This window comes from Durio zibethinus, chromosome 19, assembly GCF_047325235.1.
Source record: "Durio zibethinus cultivar Kanyao isolate XHJ-2024 chromosome 19, ASM4732523v1, whole genome shotgun sequence".
NCBI classification, from domain to species: domain Eukaryota; kingdom Viridiplantae; phylum Streptophyta; class Magnoliopsida; order Malvales; family Malvaceae; genus Durio; species Durio zibethinus.
Genome location: NC_143180.1, coordinates 8217248 through 8236717, shown reverse-complemented (window position 1 = coordinate 8236717; position 19470 = coordinate 8217248). Strand labels below are relative to the sequence as shown.

At 26.8% G+C, this 19470-nt stretch overlaps 1 long non-coding RNA gene across 1 annotated transcript; it reads right to left on the bottom strand.

Annotated features, from left to right (window-relative positions):
- Positions 1-177: 177 nt before the first annotated feature.
- On the bottom strand, positions 178-825 carry LOC111309880 (uncharacterized). The gene is made up of 3 exons (XR_016330377.1): positions 717-825; positions 420-585; positions 178-287 (listed from the first exon to the last, which is right to left on the bottom strand). It is a non-coding gene; the product is annotated as an uncharacterized LOC111309880 (long non-coding RNA).
- Between the last annotated feature and the right edge of the window lie 18645 nt (positions 826-19470).

Here is a 19470-nt window from a genome sequence, read left to right as displayed (position 1 = left end):
TTTTCACAATGCCAAGTTTTTAGGGAACGTAGGGATCAAACACGATTGTACAACTGCCTGAACCTCCACGAAGTTGTTGCAAATCGTTGATGATCTCTTCTTGTTTCTCCGAATCTTCTGATAATTCCGGCGAGCAACTGACATGTAACCACTCCAAAACAGGTGCATTCTTGTAAAAATATTTTATCATCACCACCAGCATTAAAGATTCGAACAGACTTAAGGCTAGACTGAAAACAACCAGGTATAGTGTCCATTATCATGCCTTGGTCTTCTAGGTTGAATCCCTGAATGTGTATCAGAAAACCATTTAACATCAAAGCTAATCAATCTTAGCATAAAAAGACTCTACTCGCTTAGGCAGGTAAAAATGCAGCAATACAAAACATAATAACTAAATATCCATTCCCCAAACATACCCTTGTAAGGATGAGAAATTCAAGATTTGGTGATTTTTGAAGCATATACATCAATGCACCATTAGTGTAATCATTATTGAAATAAGGACCATTCACAGATGCATTCAACATAGTCCAATTATAAAATGTAGGAAGATGCCCTTCAATACTTTACAAAGAAGAGAGACTGCATCGTAAAAAAAAAAAAAATACAAACAAACAAACAAAAAAGCAGTTATTTGTAGTAAGGATGAATAATAATTAGAAAAAAATATGTTCTCCTATTGCCAACTGTATCCAAGAAAGGAAATTCATTACTTCAAGGGCTTCATTTGACAGTTTAAGAAACTTTGCATTGCCAAGTCCATGAAGTAATTTTACTGGGCGGTGACTTTGTTCTTGCTGCCCATCAATCCGGTTATAGAAACTGCCCATCAATCCGGTTATAGAAATTTATAGATGCTTCATTCAAAGATGGCAGGTTAGATGGTAAAAGTTCAGCCTCCAGGTAACTGTATACCTTGAGAGTCTCAAGATTCAAAGCAGAAATTATGATCTTGCAATCAAGGAAATTATCTTTGAAAAAACCATTTTCAGAAAAAATCAACGACCTTAATGTGGGAATTTCAATAGTGATTTCCTTTATATTTTCCCAACCACATTCAGCTAAAGTCAAGTCTTCAAGGACTGGAAAACCAGAAAATAACTGTTGGGTAGAGTGATCATCCTGTAACGTAACACCACCAAGATTAAAGTCCTTAAGGCTTGAGAAACAGATGAAACTTGGAAGCTTCAAGTACAATACATTTTCAAACACAAGCTGCACAGGGATTTGAAAGTGAAAAGACTATTAGGCAATACAAGCTCTCCTTAGGTAAGAAAAGGTTCAGCTTTTGAACTTTATGCTTTATAGCAGCAGACGGCCATGAGTGAACACGGTATACACCTACAAACATATTTAACCAAAGATGGAATTTCCCTGCACATGAGGCATTTTGAACAAAGAGTGCTCTCTCTACTGAATCTAAGAAGCTAGCCCCAACTATTAGAATCTCTTCATGGTTGATGGTCTTTGACCAGACTAAAGAATTACAAAAACAGAAGTTGGGAACGGATATCCATAGAAATTGCCATCTTTTTGATAATGTGGAAGTTTTTATAGATTCTTATGTTGAAAGGAATGATTGAATGTGAACAAGAATATCATCAGGCAATCTGCTGATTACATCTTTATCCTGACTTGCATCCTGTCCTTCAAAAACCTTTTGTGTTTTGAACCTAGATGGTGAAGCACTTGAATCCATGTTCAGAATTCTATTCCTAGTAGACAACATTTAACACAATCAGCAATGGCCAGAAATGATGATGAATAAACGTAGCATAAAAATGAAATTGTTTAACCTCCCTACATGAGCTCCTATGTCTGACTATCAAAATTTATGAAAATAATATATACCAAAAACTAACAGATTCTAGATAACCTGGTGTCATGTTTTGATTTCAACAATCTACCATTACCACATCGAGCACTGACTCAGGATACATAAAAATCAATTCCATTAGGATTATTATAACACGAAATAAAATGACTCATCAATCAAATTTCTTCTAATAAGTTCCCAATTAGGAATTCTAAGATATATAAATATAGTAGTAATTATATTCAAGCTGAAGCTTTACTGAATATGATGGGCAATCACAAAATTTCCATATTAAGTGTCTTATACATCAGAAATGCAGTTGAAGCCATTAATTTTTCAAACCTCAATGTCAAAGTCACTAAATTTTGGTAATTACCTTAACAAAGAAGAGCAAGGGTTGTTTGAAATGAGATATATATTTCATACCAGAGCAACTGTCAAATAAGTAATATCAAAATGAAAGAAAAGAAAATTGCATATTCCAAAGTTTTTTTTTTTTTTGGTACTTAGGTTGCCAAGATTTTAACTTTGGCCACAGAAACTAAACCAAGACCACGTGCTGCTATTAGCATATATATATATATAAACATCAGAGTTCGTTTTATCCATGAATTATAAAATGCTGGGTTTCTTTAATTTTTGCTTATCAAACATAAAATCCTAGAAAGTAAAGGGTTCCAAATCGTTGCAAGTTCATCAAGAAGAATGTCACATACCCATCAAAATTCAAAGGGGAAAACCCTATGAAATGGGATATATTTCTCAGCTGTAAAAATGTAAAATTCAACATTCTAAATATTAAAAAGAACAAGGTAAATCGACTTAAGAAAAAGAAAAAGCTATAGAACTGAGTACTGAAAAATGTAAAGATTAATAATATCCAGGGGAAGAAGAAGGAGAAACTTTGACATCTGAGCGCTGTAGGTTTTAGTCATTATATAAAGCAAATTATACATTAGAATTGAACAGTTCCTCACCGAGCTGCTTCGAGATTGCACACCCAACACTTTAACAGCTGTGATATTATATAGTACCAAAGCCCGATTTTTTTAGTATTTACATAAATATTTTTCTAGTTACAGTATGGTTTAACAGCTGGATTACACACCCAACCCTATAACTTGACCAGAGGTGTTAGATTTGAGTATATAATTTTCTTTCTAGTCGGTTCCGGTTAAACAATGGTAGATTATTTTGTTGAAAAATAATACTAATATTTATCTCGTTTTAATCTTTAAAAATATTAAAATATTATATAAAGTAATAATATATTTTATTAATAACAAAATAAATTGGTAAATTAAAGCTTTAGTAAATTGTATAAATTTAGATATTTTAAATTTAGAGTTAATATTAGTTTGTTCATATTATTATTTTTAAGGGATAATGTTTAAAAATTTTGATATCTAAATTTCAATGTTTAAACCTTTTTTCTATTTTTTAATTATGATCTATTATGTAAAAGAATAAATAAATAAATTTAAACATTTTCCTGAATATGATAAATTACATAATTGATCTACACAAAACATTTCACAATGTTACTTTTTATTACAATTTTATAATTTTTCAATTGTAATAACAAGATTTTATTTAAATGGAGTTTCAGTGCATATATAATATTTTGATTAAATTATTCAAAAAAACTCTTTAACTATTTTTTTTCTTAAATAAACTCTTATATTTGTATTATATCCGAAAAATACTTATATTTTGATTTGTATCTAAATAATTTTTTATTTTAAATGGTATAATAATTTATGTTAAAAATCTATTTAAATACAAATTTAAAATTTAAAAATTTATTTAAATATGTAAACATCCCATTTTATTCAAAATTATTTAAAATATTTTCAAATCTCAAGTTAATATCGAAATATTAATGGTCTAATTGGACTTTAAGCTAACTGATCTGCTTTTGGGTTTATCATTTGAGTATTAGGCTTACTTTGGACTTTAAATCCAAACCAAACCCATTTACCTTTTTGTAATTATATTTTTTCGGAATTAAAAAAAAAAAAAAAGAAAGGATGATCAGAATGATAAAAATCGGAATTTGAATTTGGATTTGGATTGAAATTTTTGAAAGAAAAAGTTGTTGGGATTAAAGTTAAAATTAGAAAAAAAATAAAAAATAAAAAAATAAAAATAAAAAAGAGATAATGCAGAAGAATCCCATGGAATGCAATCTCATTTTTTTCTCGAAATTCTGTTCAGACCCAATCCTTATTTAAGCAGTACAAACAACCACATTGAGGGAGAAGGCAACCATTAGCAACCGAAATTGCAAGACTCAACATCTAGTCTTTACTTTCTAACCCACAACCTAACAGTTATTCGAATTATCATTACCACCGATTGCCACCTACCATCTCAGCAATTCATCAGCAACATCCATAACCACTAGACCAAATCTCACCAATCAGCCAACATCCATAATATCCGAACCCATTACAAAATTCCCACACCCATAATCCAATACCACAATAACCCCATTTTGCCAGCAATTAATAATCAAGTACAAATAAAGGAAAGAAATTCATTCACAAGAGCAAGGAACAAAACCAAAAGAAAACAACAAAAATTGCAAAAACCCAGAGGGTAGCAGAAGCTACTTGTCTTTGTTTTTCTGAGTTAAACTGTTCAATTGACCAATCGACTGAAGGACCAAAGAAGCGGCTATGATGGTTCGAGTTGCTTGAAGGTTGCGACAGCAGTGGAGGTCGATGGGGACCGGAGTGATTCTGGGAGAGCCGAACCCACAAGCGCGAATAGCACCGAGAGAAGAGAAACATACTGAAAACCCAGAACGATAAGACGGTTAAAGGAGAAGGCAGTGGTGATCGGACCTAGACCCGTGAAGAACGGCAGCGGCTGGTGACAACGAGGCACGGCTACATAGTGTGGTGACCGGCGCACGAGAGGACGAAGGGATTGAAGAGTACCAAAAGAAGCTTCCGTAAACCAAGTTCGACAGTCTCCGAGCGACTGTTGGAGCACAGGCGGCGATGGAGTTCGTGGGTGACTGCCGTTTATCTGGTGTTTAACGAGAGCTAGCTGTTACCGAGAACGAGGAATAATAAAAAATGAAAGGGAATTTTTTTTTTTTTTTTGGGTATTATGTAAAACAATGGGCATTGAATAAGAAAGGAAAGGAATGAGTTTTAGGCCGAAGCCTGATCTAATGGTCATACCCAAATGGATGCTCCAAACCCAGACTGAATCTTTGTGAGTCTAAGTCCGTTGAGAAGCATTTTTATGATCCAAAATGTCAACCTGAATTGATTTTCCACTTGGATCTTAGTCCAAATTCTGGTATTGTATTTTTTTTATCTTGTTTTAGCATTTATTTATTTATTTTTAATTGTTTATATTATATGTTGTCATATTAGAGATATGTCTTCATGATTTAAAACCATTGTTTATCAATTAAAAAATAATATTTTAAACAAGAATATTTTCAATTATAAAATGATTTGATGATGAAATTCTTAAAAATTATGAATGGGTAATTTTTTAAAAATTTTTAAATGAGAAATTTTTTTAAAATTTAATTCAAATAGAAAAAAATTTTAGACAAAAATTTTATAACAATAATTAATATTTATTTTTAAAATAAAAAATATAAATAAACTTTTTAAAACTTTGGAAATAAGTTAGTAATTATTAGATAATGAGATTTTTAAAAAATTTCTAGATGAGGAATTTTTTTAAAATTAATTCAAATGGTAAAATAAATTAAAAGAAATTTCAATAAAAATAATTATATTTCTTTCTAAATTAAAAAGTAAAAATATAATTTATAAATTTGTTTGAAAATATATGATAATATCTAAAGATGAAATCTTAAGAAAAATCACAAATGATTGAATTTTTATGAGATTGAATTTTCTATAAGATTTTTAGGTGAAATTTTTTTTTAAAATTCAATCCGTTGAAGAATTTAGATAAAATTTTAAAAAATAATTATTACATTATTTTCTTTCTTTTTATGATTAAGAAATAAATGATTTTATCTAGGAAAGATATTTCTAAATTTAACCCTAATTGTGAAAATTTTAAAATTTCTAAATGAAAAAAAAATTTTTGAGTTAGGTCCAAATCATGGAAAAATTATATATTTTTTCAATAAAACAAAAACTTAATAAAAATAATTGATTAAATCTTTTTTCAATAATAGAACCTTTTCAAGAAAACAAATGAAGTAATGAAGTATTTTTAAAAATTCTACCAAATTGATAAAAAAATATTATAAATTATTTTTAATATTTAAATATCAAATTTTAATAGAAGACCATTAAAATTAAAATATTTAGGATAATTTGAAATTAATTGGTATTGTCTTTTAGACGATCATATTGGGATCAATAACCTTTTCCATACGTAACTAAATTCCTAAACTTAATTTTAAAATACAAACTAAATCTTTTTTTTTTTAAGAACCCTTAGTTAAGTTTAGGACTTTTTCGAAAGGATAAATTTACTTGGGTGGTTAAATACACATTATCAAAAAAGATTAACAATGACTCCTCTTATTATGTCTAATGATAGGTCCATAGATTTATGCGTTATGACAAAGTATAATTAAAAATAAAAAAACTTGTTTGAATACAATAAAAATATAAGAGTTTACTTATATAAAGTTGTAAAATTTAAGGATTTTTTTATTATTTTAATCTAATATTTTCATCAACCCCACACAATTCATGATTTTTATTAAAAATTGTAATATAATAATTCTAATTGATATACTGCTTTATCCATATCAAGTTTCATTATGAAACAATCTCTTCACTGGAAATGTTTTAGACGATTTGTAGTACTGTTGTGGTAGCATGACTATAAGTTGGAGACAATGAATTTGAACAACAAATGAAGCTAAAAGCCACATGGACAATGTTGAACAAAGAGTGAGGGAGATTAAAGAATGAAGATACAGCATAACTCCGTAAGATAATCACAAAGCTTTCACTTTGACTACTAAAATAATTTTGTCATTGTACCTGCGAAAGCTCATTAATTAGACCAATTAATCAAGAAATACTCCCAAAGTTAACCCAAAATTTTCATTTTACGACCTATTTGATGAGTTCAAACAAACAGTTTTCTTTAATTTAGTTTAAGCATGAGGAATTCATATTCAAAAGTAGGGTGTTAATGAATAACTTCAAATATCTAAAAACAAGAATATTAAAAAGAAATTTTTTTTTTATACTCAAATTTTTTTGGATATTTTTTTTGTCAATAGAATTCATATAACCGTCACGACTTTAATAAATATTATATAAATGGACACATAAAAAAAATTTTAATCTGTCACTAAATTTAAGACATGACAAAGGTGAATGAATTTGATAGAGAGATTAAACTTGTTCAAACCAAGATTATAGCTAGTCAAGAGTGAATGAAAGGGGTCAAGACAGTAAATCTTACATTAGTTGCTTATTTTACCTATACTTGTTGCAAGTGAAAAAATATGTAAGTATAACCTTAAATCCCAAGAATTATATATGAATATTAGAATGTCAATCAATCATATTACATATCTATTTGGGCAATAATAGTTGATAAGTAGAAGTAATTGTAGTTTTTTTGAAAAGATTAGGTTTTCTTTTTCACTTTTCTCTTAGTAGCAACTTTCAATGGATAGATACCATTACTTAAAAGCTAAAAAAAAACTTTAGCCAAAAATTATTAAAACCATAGAAACTTTCCTATCAAAAGTTTATTGGGCTAAAAGTCTATATGATCGTTAAACTATACTAACCCAATAAAATGTGCAAAACCCATATGTAAGTGGTCACAATTAATTATTTGGGCTTTCATGCTTATTTTGTATTAGAACTAAACTTATTAGTCAGTTTTATTAAGTTATTAAAATCACTAATTAATAGTAGCCCATTTATTGGAAAATTCAAATATTCTCCCACTTAAGCAATATTAATTAGGTTGTTTGATTTTAAGAAAACATAACCAAAAAATAAAACTCCAAGCTAATTACCTTTACTTTGATGTGGTCATAGTTTTTTAAAAATAATTTAGCCCTTGAGATAATATCTTAATAATCTTGTCCAATAAAACCATCTAATACTAAATCATGGTAGCCATTATGCCTCTTATCAACATAGGACCAATCTATAGTTACAAGTACTAATGACTTTATCGACAATGGATCTTAGTATGGTTATGTAGCAAGAAAATAATACCTAAATGTGATCTTAATGTTTTATTTTCATTATTAGTACTCTTGTTGATTTCTCTAAACTTATTAAAAAATCTTTATGGCATCCAGTTGTGCATGTATGTCTCTTCTTTATCCTCGAAGTTCCTTACTGATATCATTTATGAGACATAGTCAAATGAAATTAAAGTTATACTTAAAACAGATACCAAGTCTTAAAATTTTATAATATGACTTGTCAATATAAGATATGCACATGCAATAACAAACATATATAAATAACAACTATGATGTATACATAAAATAATTGTGTCCACTTCACTTGATGGTATCTCATGGACTTATTAATCTCAAACTATATCTTATAAGTAATTAGCAATCACATGCAATTTATTTAACAAAATAAAGAAACCTAAAATAGTAATGGTTTCAAAAGTAAATTTGCAATGCATCATTGTAACCATCAACTTAATATCTTAATATGTTCTATTTTTCATACCTACAAAAATTCATATTATAAGCTTGGCAATACCATAATCCTCACATAGAGAAAATACGTAGTCATGTAATCAAATTATAATGACTTTATTGCTCTATTGAATCACAAACATGCTCCAATTAAATTTTGAATGATAAATAAAAAGCATTTCAATAAATAAAGTCATAACAAAATTATCTTCAATAAATGAAGTCATAATAAAATTATGTATTGTTTGCCTTAATGCGAAATGTGATAACCATTATTATTCTTGGACTTCCATGATGTCACTTTAATAAACCACTTACAAACTAATAATATATTATGAACAAAATTTCATATTCATATGTTCATACAACACAAATTTGTCAATGTTTTAACGTGAAATCATTTTCAATAAATTTGGAATTAATTGAATTGCCAATCTTTTATGTCTAAAAAATGTCTTAATTAATAACCTATTAACTCCCATTAACCTTAACACATATGATATCTCCAAATTAATAATTTTATAGCATTTATGAGTTCTTACTACTTTAAAACATATGCAAACAAACTCCCATTGATTTTCACTTTCTTTAAAAAAATAGTTTTGGCATTAATAAAATATTAATGATAACAATAATAAAATCAAAACTGTTATATTATCATTCTTTAAAATAATTGTCAAAATTAGTTCACATATAGTTCAAAACAATGGAAGTGAAATGAGAAAAAATTATAAAATTATTGCTCTTTCTGAAAAGTAAACCAACAATATTTTAAGGAAGATTATCAAGAAAGGAATTGAACTAATAAAAATGAAACAAATAGTTTACTTATTTGCACAAAACTTCATTCCTCAAAACTCTCACACATGTGATAAGTGTAAAACAATATTCTCTCCCTCACATGTGAGTTCCTCAAAAGAAAATATTAATTTTTTTTAAAACACATTGTAAACAAATGACAACAAATATGCCCTTTAAAATTGATAACTGTTAGGTTTGATAATGGTAACTAAGATAATCAAACAAATATCTTAATTGAGAGTTAAACAACTAAAATAAATATTTATTAAATTATTATATTTCAACAACTCTCAATTTTACTTAGGTCAAATTGAGATATCATAATGGTCTAAAACTTTCTTGTATGGAAACTAACCTTTTTAGTTATCATAAAACACTATATAGCATATGTATATCCCCATATATGATAAATTCAAGTGACTAACAATATACGCATTTACTATGTTGTATAAAACATTTAACAACTTATCACTCATGGTAAACATTGACTTATGATGACATTTTTCCTAGCATATTGAAATTTAAGTACAAAGGCCAATAAATGATCTAAGCATATAAGACTTTAGCAAGTTAATATTTTTACTAGTCTTATCCAAACAATCAAGGTACCATATCATAAATTTAATTTTGGATTTTTTTTAAAGAAAATATTATCTTTTTGTGTGATCACACTTTAAAATAATGAAAAATACAATGATTTTTGAAAATATATCTCATTTGGGCAAATAAATTCCCTAGGTCTATTTATCTTTTCACTTCATAAAAATGTTTCATAATTATCTTTAAATTAAAAACATATAATCATCTCATTTGGGCAGGTAATCACATGTAGTTACCTAGAGACAATCTATAGCAACATAAGAAATTTCATTATCATTATAGTTCTACGAATTTTCTTATGTCTATTTATACATATGATCACTCCAAACAAGATACATCTAAATGTACTTTTGTAGATCACTAAAAGTTAAAAATTAGAATGCTCATTATCATTTTATGCATCTTAAAAAATTTTGAATCATATTTCATAATCATGCTATCAATCAGTGTAAACACTTAGCATGCCATACTACTAAGAAAATTATCTTAACAGTTAATTATATTTTATTATGGCATTTCAAACTTTCAAGTATGACTACAAGAAATTTTAAATTAAAAATTGACTGGCCATAATGCGGTTATTTTTTATATATAATTTAACAAAGTTCACAATCTTTATACCATAAATCTCAATATAAAAATATATGATTAATGTCAACAATGCTTATTTTTCTAGATAGTCATATACAAATAATGATTATTGTATAAACCAATCTCATATTCACATGAGGAATACAATATTTTCAATATTATCAAACACGAGCTATGAGAAAAATAATAATAAGGCTAATTAACCTAGTAAGCCTAAACAATATTACATTTTAGTCAAAACTTTTAATACTTTGAAATTTACAAAGCTAATTTTGTTAACTCTTATAGACTAAAACTTTTATTCATATCATTTACTTTCACAACTCAATTTTTTTATTACCTAGGATCTTTATGGTAATATTTATCGAGTTTTATGATATAAAAAAATATGCTCTAAATACTTACTAAGAAATCAACTTTTGCTCATTGCTTTCTCAAAATATCATAATTAAAAAATAATTAATATCATATGAAAGCATACTTGATTTAATAAGTATTTTGTAAAAGCAAAAGATTTTAAAATATAATCTAGCAATTTATGTGAACCAAATTCACTATACAACTATTTAACACATGTTATTTCCCATAACATAATTTCATAACTTTAACAATAAAATTCTCCCATTGTTCAACAGACTAGCATAAAACCTAAATGTCTTTCATAAATCATTATAGCTAACATATATGTTTTATGTGTCCATGAAAAATATGAGTTTTTAAATATATATCATATTATGCACTTTAATAGGCTTTAAACTTAATGTCTAAAATTCCAAATTATGTGATATATATAAAACTAAAATATTGTATGCATGCTAAACATATTTATCACACATAACACATGCTCTCAAAATAATCAAACTTAATTTTACATATCACATTTTGTATAAGCATGACCTTTCATAAAATCAGTTTATCAAATAATGATATATCAAAACAAATCAATATAAAAAACTTATTGATCATACATGTGACAATTATTTTTCATGGATTCATATAACTAGACAATATTTAAAGGATTCACAAAATTATCTCAAGTAAAAGACTTTATCATCACAAAATGCAACATTTTAACAATTGGACAATAATCAACATAATGTTCAATACTTAGTGATTATGTCCAAGAAAACACCTATGACTTAGTTAAACTTTAAATCACTTTTAATTAGAGCTACTTAATCTCTTATCATTAAAATCAACTATAATATTCAAGATGAAAGAATGTAACTTTTCATATATGAACAACAATTCGTACAAATAACACTTGTTCATGATGTATTATTTATAATTAAACTGAACAATCCAAGCACATTATCATAAACTTCCCTTTTGGCAAAGAATATGATATGCTATTAGGCACTTTTCACATGAAGTGAATATGAAAATATTCTACTTTTCAAAAAATCTATCCTTTTTAGACAAAAAAACTTCTAAATCAGTATACCTTCAATCATGATGCTTCATGTTCACTCCAAATTATCAAACAAAATAACTCATTTTGGAAAGACAATTCTATAAAGTAATTTGACAATACTTCCATTTCTGTACATGAGAAATTCTTGCAAGTATCAATGAGTGAACCACTTTGGTAGCCAAAAACCTACATTAACTAATTATATTTCTCATACTGAAAATTTTAAATTGCTCATAATTTTAGTTTCCATACTTTACTGAGTGTATGCATTTTGACCATTTCTTGCGAGATACTTGACTATGATGTTTCTCTTTAGATCATTAAAAATTGATCATTCTTTTGTGAGACACTAATATTTAATACATATCTAGATAGATCATCATAGGTATGATATTTTCTTATAAGATACTTAAATTGAATGTGTTTCACTAAATCAATAAGTAATTTATTGCATTCAAACCAAGTGTCTTGAATTTTATGGATAATTTAATATTTTCATTCAATACTTTATTCTTATGTATCATGTACCAAAAATAAAATTTTCACAAATTAACAATGATACACAATATCAACATAGTTATGGGAAACATAAATTAGTGTAAAAAATATTATAAAATCCATTTATTTGAAATGAATAACTATTCAAAAATTATTTGTTCATTAAATAAAATTACCAAATAAAATTATTAATTTGATACTAACTGTACCTAAACCTTATGGAGTTTAAATCTAACTTGCATTTTAAATGAATAACAAAAAATAAGTAAAAATAAATTTTACTAAATTTGTTAATTGTGCACATAAAATTTAGGTTGAGAGTATGTAAATCTTAAATATGCATAGGGAGTGTACATATTTTCAATAGACTTCAAGCATGCCCAAATATTTTATTATAAAATAAAATAATAGAATTCACGTGCACAAAATATAATAATTATTTAATCATGCACAAATACTATATAATAAATATTTATGCCATTTAAAAATTTCATAAAAATAATAAAAAAATGTAGCATAAAATTTTGAAACTAATAAAACAAATGACATCGAAAATAGATTCGAAATAAGTCCAAAAGGTCAATTTATTGATTTTAGCACTATTCATGACTTGGTACTATTCACTGAGTTTATATTGTTCTAATTCAGTACTATTCATTATCTCCTACCTCCAACTAGGTTAACTCGACTTGTTAAAGGCACAATTCAACCCAATTCAGATTTTAGTCCAAATTACATTGTTTTTCTTAGTTTTTAATATAATGAAACCTTTAAATATTTAATTAGGACATAATATACAAAGCCCAATCAATAATATGCATCAAAAACACATAAACCACCATGAATTTGAGAACAAAATCTCATGTTCATACCCATTCTTGATATATTTTTATTACTTGATTTTCTTTCTTCAATTTTTCATGTTTTCCTTGAGTTTTAATACAATTAAATGTTCCAAACTTTAATTAACACATATATTTACAAAATTCATGCTTCAAATTACATCACAACATGAATCAGTATTGATTTGAGCCAAAATTTTTGGATAAAAATCCATGCATAACCCATTTATGATTTCTTCCCAATTGATCAATTAAAATTCAAATTTCATGAAATTAAAGCACATGTTTCAATCTAAAAACATATGGATAACAATATTCAAGAACCAATTCAGATTAAAACACATAAAACATTGATGTTTTAAGGAAATTTTAAATTTGGTTCAAATCTTGATCTCAAATCTTTAAATCTTGATTTCTTACTCTGCAAAATGAATTAAGAAATGTTCCATACATTGTTTTAATCCTCTCGTAAAGGAAAACAAAAATCCCAAATCAATTTTGAAAAAAGAAAATTGAAAAGCTAGGCTTGCATCAAACATAAAATTTCATCCCAAAACTTAATTTCACGTGAAATTAAAATTTAAAAATATAAATTTGGATCCTAATATCACATAATTAGGCTCTAATACCACATGTAAGTATAATCTTAAATCTCAAGAACTATATGTAAATATTAGAACACCAATCAATCATATTGCATACATGTTTAGGCAAAAATAGTTAATAAACATAAACAACTATAGTTTTTCTAAAATGACTGGGTCTTTCTCTTCACTCTTCTTTTATTGACGGCTCTCAATAGGTAGATATTGATATTTAGAATTGAAAAGGGGAATTTAGCCAAACATATTAAAACTCTAAAAACCTCATTATCAAAGGTTTACTAGGCCAAAGGCTTATACAACCGTCAAACCACACAACCCAATAAAATATATAAAACCCATATGTAAGTTATCATAATTAATTATTTGAGCTCTTATACTTGTCTTATATTAGGACTAAACTTATCGACCTATTTTATTAAATTATTAAAATTACCAATTAATAGTAGCCATTTACTGAAAAATTCTAACAGAATGTACTAGAGCATAAGAACAAATTGTTATAAGGAATTTGATCTAACCATGCCAAAATAGTGAATAGTAATAACATTGATCCTAAATAAAGGTGAGAATATGTTTTTCACTGTTATAATCCCTATAATTATTAACATGTTCATCTCAAATCTTTTTATACATACAAAAACAAGCTTGTAATTAGATGGTTACATATATATTTGCTGAAATAATTATACTTTTCACCAATTGCAGAGAGCATCATGGACATAAAGATAAAAATAGAAACAAAAAATTAACCACCTTATAAAAGGTTTGCCCCCATTATTAACGTCATACATGGAACAGTTACCTCTCTACAATGTTGAATTTATCTCATATTATAAACTAATACAGTGAATTAATTTGAATTTAAGACAATTAACATTAAATTACGAATAATTATTGCCATACCATATTGTAACATATCGATTATGTAGTATGATTTTAGTTAAGTATAATCTCGTTTTAATTCTATATCTAGACAAATATAGGATGGGTCAATTTTGACTAATATGTTATAGGAGGTCCCTATTATCACCTCTATATATATATGAGGTTGGCCCATTAGGTTTCATAACTTTAGTTTCTAGAGGAAAAGAGTAGTTTTCCTTTCTTTCACATGTAGATCTCCGTTTGGACACTTGAAAAAAACATTGAAAAGCTTATGACAATGATAACACACCCATAGACCTTGGTTAAGTGGGATTGGGATCTCGTTTGTGTTCAAGTCAATTTTAGTTTCGATTTTAAATTGTATTAATGACTTGGTGAGCTTTTGGTCAAATCCAATTATTGGTATCAAAACCTAACTCACAGTGGAGGTCACTTACCACTTTTATTTATTGTAGTGCCATTTGAGCTCATTTTGAGCTTTTAAAGTTTTAGGTTCTTTGAAACCTATATGGTTTTTTACGATTTTGGGCTCCAAATTTTAGTTTTATTATGAGCATGAATGAGGTTAAAATAGGATTTTTTTTTTTTAATGCAAAATGGTGTGAAAATGGCGCGTTTTGGGATAACATGCATTGAAGGACTCAAAATTTTATAAGAAAACCCAAAATAGGTGAAAAAATAGACTGGCACATGTATTACACACTAAAAAATTTTGTCTATGGTGTGTGTAATACACGCGCTTGTTATTCCCCCCACCTGTGGCATATGTGTTACACATGCCATGGTCAATCCCTCAAGTACATGTAACACACATGCCAAACATACATGCGCTGGACAAAAATTAAAAAAAAAAAAAAAAGACAAGGAAAGGAAAATTTTGTAATGAAATTCTACTTTTACCTTTTAGGGGTGTTTGGTTTATGAATTCTTATATTCCAATAAGGAAAGTGATTTAGGGGAAAGTGATACTAAAGAGAAATGTGTGATTCTTGGGTTTCTATAGACTTAGAGAATATATGATTTTTGTATTTGATTAATAAAAATGTAAGATTACCTAATAAAGTTTTTTACTATATTGTTTTTTATAACACATGATTAACACGTAGCATTCATAATATTGAAATGTCGTCTTTTCAATAAAGATTGCAATTTTCTTATCTTAAAGACATTGTTTTTGTTGAATTCTAAAAAATATTTTTTTTCATGTTTTCAACAAAGCCTATGTTTTTATCTTAGAAATATTGTCTTTTCAACAAAAACTATATTTTTAACAAAGACTGCATTTTTATCTAGGAAATATAATTTTTTTCAACAAAAATTATGTTTTAAACTTGGAAATGTCATCTTTTCAATAAAGACTACATTCTTATCTTAGAAATGTCATATTTTTAACAAAGATTACATTTTTTATTTTAAAGACATCACTTTTATTGAATTCTGAATTTTTTTTTAATTTTTAACGAAGACTTTATTTTTTATCTTATAAGCATCATTTTTGTTAAATTTTAGAAAATATTTTTTCATATTTTCAACAAAAGATTTATTTTTTATCTTGAAAATATAATTTTCTATGATCAACCATGTTTCATATGTTAAAAATATAGTACTTCTGAAACTATAAAAAAAAATCAAAATTCATATTTTTCAACAATCAACTATGTTTTTCTTTTAAAAACATTTTTTATTATAATTAATTTTTTCATAACATATGATTACGTTATAATATAACAATGTTGTGTAAATGAAAATCTTTTACTTTACTTGTACAAATGGGTCTTAATTTATCATATAATTATATTGATTTTCAAGGATAAAATAGATTGTAAAAAATTATTATTGAAGGCAAAAGTGGGACAAATTTTATATTTCATCCAGAATCTTAAAAAACCTTTAAAGAGAGACGGGTTTCTGATTTAGGGCTATTACCTTCCTATTTTTACACTATTAGAAGTCTTAAAAAGCCTCATGAATCAAATTTCATGAACCAAACTAAAGAATCAAATTTCGAAAAGTAAGATTCTGGCTAAAAAATCTAACTTTTCCCCAAACTAAATGCCCTCTTAGTGTTTTGGATCATTTTTTGGATTTTTTTTGTTGTTGCTATGCCTTTTTTTACTTATCTGGGCCACGTTTGTTTAAATTTAGAACTTGTACCATGTTGTAAATTAAATTTTGGTCATTTTCCTCAATTTTTCCCATTAAAGATTTTTTTCCTTTTGGATCATTTAGGTTTAGGCCTATTTGGATGGGAATTAAGGAGTGATTTATTATTGTTGAGCTATTTTGATTAAGCTAAGCTTAATTATTAATTTGTAAGGCCATTAATTTAATTAATTTTGACCATTTTGTTAATTAATTTGGGCCTAATAAATTTGTTTGATTTAGGATAATCTTAAATTAAATTGAGGTCAATTTTAAAACTAATTTCATTTAGGCCATTTAGGTCTAGGCCATTTTGTTAGAATTAATTTTTTTGGTCATTTTGTTTTAGATTAATTTTGTTGAAATTAAAATTAGTCCTAATTTAATTGATTTTCACCATTTTGCCTAAAACCATTTTAGTTAAAAAATTTTGTAAAATATTTTGGTCCAAAATTAATGGCTCCACTTTGTAAAATATCAGCCTAATTAAATGGTTTTAAATGAATTATTTTGATATTTTGGTTAGCCTAATTTTGTGAATTTAAATTTATCCAATATGCTAATAATTCATTTAATTTCATAAAACCCATTTAATTAATAAAATTACCTTATTATTTGAATATTCACTTTAAATCAAATTAATTGATTTTGTCAAATTTATTTTCTATATATGCTTTTGGAGATAGCATATTTCTATTATAATTAAATTTTGGTCTAAAAATTTTATGAATATTCTTAAATTACACAAATTTCTAATTAGATTGGTTAGAACTCACCTGTCATGGGAATAATCATGAAGATTTTAAAGATGTTTCTTGTAATTTATTCTAAACAATAATGAAGCAAATCCCTTATGATAGTTGCAATACTAACTAAGGTATGAAGAAATAGTAACACTTTTCTTGTTGGACTAGTTATTATTTTGAATGATGCTCGGGAAGGAAAGGATCATGAATGAGATATAATATGATTTAGCTACCTTCTCAGTAGGAAGTCATTTCAACTTTATATCTGACCAAATTGGTATCATCCTATATAGTAAGCTTTGAGAAAATTTTAATTTCTTATATTAATAGAATAACCTTCACGGCATGATTTTGTTTTTCATGCATGATGCAAATTAAGTTATTCTATGAAGTTTCCAATCGCAGTTTTGTTTCTACAACTATTATCTAACAAAATCAATTCAGATAAATGGTGTGTACCACTTTTTGATGTTTAAGGTGTAATGAATTTTAAATGTTTCCTAAGAGTTGACCTACATTTAATACCCATTTTTAAGAGATCAATTGAGAACAAAAGCATAGTGTGTGTTCTAAAGATACTTTAATTAAGATTATCAAATATATATAATATGTATACCATTAGTAAGCACATCAGATAGAGTATTTGCACACTGATAACTAAAGATGCCATTAAGAATCAATTTAAAAAGTTTCATAAGGTTTAAGTATTGAACCATATAAACCATTCTCCACTACTATATTAGATAGGGAAGATGGTTTCCATGAATGCATTTTTGAAAATGACCTAATGTGGTGGGTTTTAAATTGCTTCTTTCTGGTGGTGACAATGTAAAATTCACTTATAAAGTCTAGAAAAGAAGCATAGGATTTAAATATCATGTGTTATAACCATTTAAAAGAAAGAGGCATTATAAGTCAAAAATCTCATTTTGTCCTCTAAATGATACAAGTCAATACTACTACCAAATGGAACATCATTGGGAAAGATCCTACAAAAAGTCATTTTAAGTACAAGAATTTTGTTACGCCTACTTTCTAATTTGATTCCACAAATGTCTATGAATCTTGAAATTAGAGAAATTTGGAAATGTAAGCCACTTTTGTTAAATTAGCTATAGGAAGGCAATTTGTAAAAAAAATTTGAATTATAAAGTGAAACAAGGCATTTTGTTAGCCTTTTTCATTCCAATCTAATATAGAGACTATAGCTTCTGCTTTTCATGGTGGGATAGTAGTACTATTTATAAACATGGACAATCTTATTCAGTTGTACATATAATAAATGATGTAGTTATTAGTTCTAATCTTGGTAGAATAGATGAAAAGTTTACCATGTTGTAGCATGGGCATTAAGGACATTCTGAATTTGGCATGTATTGCATTAAGAGAAATCTTACTATTAATATAAGTCATGATTAGTAGATACAAAGAACTTTAGAAATTGATTTACACCGACATTTCTAAATTATTTTCACTTGTTACTTTTAATGGATGTAGGTACTTTATCACCCTCACTAAAAACCATTTAGGTTTCAGTCATGTGGAGTAAGAAGTCTTACTCTGTGAATTTAAAGTTTTTCTTAAATCTGCTGCTACCAAGTTGTCAAAAGATTAAAAATTAAGGCTACAAGATTAGACATAAGTGATGAATATTGTGGTTAGTATGATAAAATTAGGTGCAATCTTGGACAATTCTATTAAGTTTTTTGTAAGATTGTGGTGTTGACGCCTAGCATATTGTACTTAGAATGCCGGAAGAAAATAAGATTTCAATAAAAGACAATCGCACACATTTATATATAGTGTGGTATATGTTAAGTTATTCTGTATTTTTGGATTTCATGTGGAATGAAACCTTCGAGATTGTAACATTCAATC